The sequence below is a fragment of the Grammomys surdaster genome, unplaced genomic scaffold (assembly GCF_004785775.1).
Source record: "Grammomys surdaster isolate TR1022 unplaced genomic scaffold, NIH_TR_1.0 119156, whole genome shotgun sequence".
In the NCBI taxonomy this organism is placed as follows: Eukaryota; Metazoa; Chordata; class Mammalia; order Rodentia; family Muridae; genus Grammomys; species Grammomys surdaster.
Genome location: NW_021615378.1, coordinates 1 through 4,226, shown reverse-complemented (window position 1 = coordinate 4,226; position 4,226 = coordinate 1). Strand labels below are relative to the sequence as shown.

Here is a 4,226-nt window from a genome sequence, read left to right as displayed (position 1 = left end):
TTAAAAACCAATTCTGTCAATAACTTTATTTAGCAAACAATTCTGTCAGTATCTTTATTTAAAAAATATTCTGTCAATATCTATATTTAAAAACCAATTCTGTCAATATCTTTATTAAAAAAGCAATTCTGTCAATATCTTTATTTTAAAAAACATTCTGTCAATATCTTTATTTAATAAACTATTCTGTCAGTATCTTTACTTAATAAACAGTTCTTTCAATATCTTTTTTTAATAACCAATTCACTCAATATCTTTATTTAATAGCCAATTTTGTCAATATTTTAGTAAGGACCAACGCTGTCAATATCTTTATTTCAAAATCAATTCTGTCAATATGTTTATATAATAACCTACTCTCTCAATATCTTTATTTAAAAATCCAATTCTGTCAAAATCTTTACTTAATAACAAATTCTGGCAATATTTTTACTTAAACACCAATTCTGTCAATATGTTTATTTAAAAACCAATTCTATTAATATCATTATTTAAAAAACAGTTCGGCCATTATCTTTATTTAATAACCAATTCTTACTGGCAATATCTTTAATTAATATCCAGTTCTGTCATTATCTTTATTTAGTAAACAATTCTGTCAATAACTTTAATTAATAACCAGTTCTGTCAATATCTTTAATTAATAACCAATTCTGTCAATATCTTTCTTTAAAAACCAATTCTGTCAATAACTTTATTTAAAAACCAGTTCTGTCAATATCTTTATTTAATAACGAATTCTGTGTGGCAATATCTTTATTTAATAACCAATTCTGTCAATATCTTTATTTTAATTAAAATTCTTTCAAGATATTTATTTAAAAATAATTCTGTCAATATGTGTACTTAAAAACCAATTCTGTCAATATCTTTATATAATATTCAATTCTGTAATAACCAATTCTGTCAATACCTTTATTTAATGAACACTTCTGTCAATATCTTTATTTAATAACCAATTCTGTCAATATCTTTATGTAATAATCAATTCTGTAATAACCAATTCTGTCAATATCTTTATTTAAAAACCAATTCTGTCAATATATGTATTTAAATATCAATTCGGTCAATATCTTTATTTAAAAACCAATTCTGTCAATATCTTTATTTAAAAACCAATTCTGTCAATATATGTATTTAAATATGAATTCAGTCAATATCTTTATTTAAAAACCAATTCTGTCAATATCTTTATTTAATAACCTATTCTGTCAAAATCTTTATTTAAAAACAAATTCTGTCAAATTATTTATTTAACAAGAAATTCTGTCAAAATTTTTTCTTAAAAAACAATTCTGTCAACATCTTTATTTAATAAACAATTCTGTCAATATCTTTATTTAAAAACCAATTGTGTCAATATTTTATTTAAAGAACAATTCTGTCAATATCTTTGTTTAATAACCAATTCTGTGATTATCTTTATTTAATTTCCAATTCTGTCTGTCAATATCTTTATTTAATAATCATTTCTGCCAATATATTTTTTAATAACCAATTCTGTCAGTATCTTTATTTTAATTAAAACTCTGTCAATGTATTTATTTAGAAACCAATTCTGTCAATATGTGTACTTAAAAACCAATTCTCTCAATATCTTTATATAATAACCAATTCTGTCAATATCTTTATGTAATAATCAATTCTGTAATAACCAATTCTGTCAAAATCTTTATTTAAAAAAATTCTGTCAAAATCTTTATTTAATAACAAATTCTGTTAATATTTTAATTTAGAAACCAATTCTGTCAACCTCTTTATTTAATAACCAATTCTGTCAATATGTTTAATAAGCCATTCTGTCAATATATTTATTTAAAAACACATTCAGTCAATATCTTTATTTAAAAACCAGTTCTGTCAATATCTTTATTTAATAACCAATTCTGTCAATATCTTTATTTAATAAACAATTCTGTCAGCATCTTCATTTAATAACCAATTCTGTCAATATATTTATTTAAAATCAATTCTGTCAATATATTTATTTAAAAACCAATTCTGTCAATATATTTATTTAAAAACCAATTCTGTCAATATCTTTATTTAATAACCAGATCTGTCAATATCTGTATGTAATAACCAATTCTGTCTGTCAATATCTTTATTTACTAATGAATTCTCTCAATATCTTTTTAAATAACCAATTCTGTCAATATAGTTAATAAACCGTTCTGTCAATATTTTTATCTAATAACCAATTCTGTCAGTATCTTTATTTAATAATAAATTCTGTAGTAACCAATTCTGTCAATATCTTTATTTAAAAACAAATTATGTCAATCTCTTTATTTAATAACCAATTCTCTCATTATCTTTATTTTAAATAAAATTCTGTCAATATCATCATTTACAAAACAATTTTTTCAATATCTGTAGTTAAAAACCAATTCTGTCAATATCTTTTTACAATATTCAATTCTGTAGTAACCAATTATGTCAATACCTTTATTTAATAAACAGTTCTGTCAATATCTTTAGTTAATACTCAATTCTGTAATAACCAATTCTGTCAATATCGTTATTTAATAACCTAGTCTATCAATATATTTATTTAATAATCAATTGTGTAATAACCAATTCTGTCAATATCTTTATTTCAAAACCAATTCTGTCAATATCTTTTTTTAAAAAGCAATTCTGTCCACATAATTTGTTAAAAAAATTCTATTAATATCTTTATTTAACAACGAACTTTGTCAGTATTTTTATTCAATAACCAATTCTGTCAAAATATTTATGTAATAAATAATTCTGTCAATATCTTTATTTAAAAACCAATTCTGGGCTGCCTTTGTCGTCTCCCAAGCCTGCCTGAAAATGTCATACTTCGGCCTGGAGACTTACAACCAGAATCAATCTGAGGAAGACTTGGATGAAGAAAGTGTGATTTTAACGCTGGTCCCATATACTGAGGAGCCAACCACAGAATATCCTACGGAATCAAATGTTTCTTCAGTCATAGACCACAAACCACCAGCCCGTTCTCTGGTGAGATATGAGGGAATCAAACACCCAACAAGAACCATACCGAGCACCACTCCTCCACTCACCCTGCCTCCGATTTGTGACGTGTCCCGGAACAAGCTTCGGGAGTGGTGTCGCTATCATAACTTGAGTACGGATGGCAAGAAAGTTGAGGTTTATTTGAGACTTCGAAGGCATTCATATTCTAAACAAGAATGTTATATTCCCAACACATCTCGTGAGGCCAGACTGAAGGTGGGTCCCAAGAAACCTAAGATAGTCTTCAGGGGAATTGGGCCTCCAAGCAGCTGCCAAAATCAGAAGCAGGAGAGCGGTATAATGGAAATTCTCACTTCACCTCAGGCGTCCACACTTGCAGCCTGAGGGAGAATTGCCATGAGAGCTGCTCAGTCCATGTCTCTGAATCGCTGTCCTCTTCCCTCTAATGTGGAGGCCTTTCTGCCACAAACCACTGGATTCAGATGGTGTGTTGTCCATGGCAGGCAGTGCTCTGCAGATAAGCAAGGCTGGGTTCGCCTGCAATTTTATGCTGGTCAGACCTGGGTTCCAGACACTGCCCATAGGATGAATTTTCTCTTCCTGTTACCATCCTGCATTATCCCAGAACCAGGAGTAGAAGATAATTTGCTATGTCCTGACCGTGTTCACAGCAACAAGAAGATCATGAGAAACTTTAAAATTAGAAGCCGTGCAAAGAAAAATGCCCTACCCCCAAATAAGCCAGCTTAGACAACATCACGGTCTTACTCTGATCTGAAGGGAATGGAAAAAGCGAAGAAAAACATTCTGTGATTCCTATAATGGCTAAAAAAATTCCTGGACATCAATCTTCAGAAGCCCCTCCTCCTGTCTCTTCCAGCAGAGTGGAGCATCTGCGGACAAATCAGCATCCATCACTCTGATAATGCCCTGCTGAATCTTAACACCTGTGGCATCTCCTCATGGTCTTGTGCTGTATTTGTTAAATGCTTAGCTATCTGAGAAATAATTTTGTTTGTTTTAAAAAAAAAAAAAAAAAAAAAAAAAACCAAAAAAAAAAAAAAAACCAATTCTGTCTCTATGACTGATGACTATTGATATTTAAGTTTTATTTTTTTCTGCTTTCCCATGAACTCTAACTGATGACTATTGATTAATCAAGTTTGTTTGCATCTGATTTACTATTTTCCATGAATGCTGAATGTTGATTACTCATGTTCATTTATTTCTGACTTACTATTATCTATGACTGATGACTA

General features: G+C 28.7%; 1 pseudogene; it reads left to right on the top strand.

Annotated features, from left to right (window-relative positions):
• The first annotated feature begins 2,820 nt into the window (after window positions 1-2,820).
• On the top strand, window positions 2,821-3,717 carry LOC114635881 (annotated as a pseudogene).
• The last annotated feature ends 509 nt before the right edge of the window (window positions 3,718-4,226 follow it).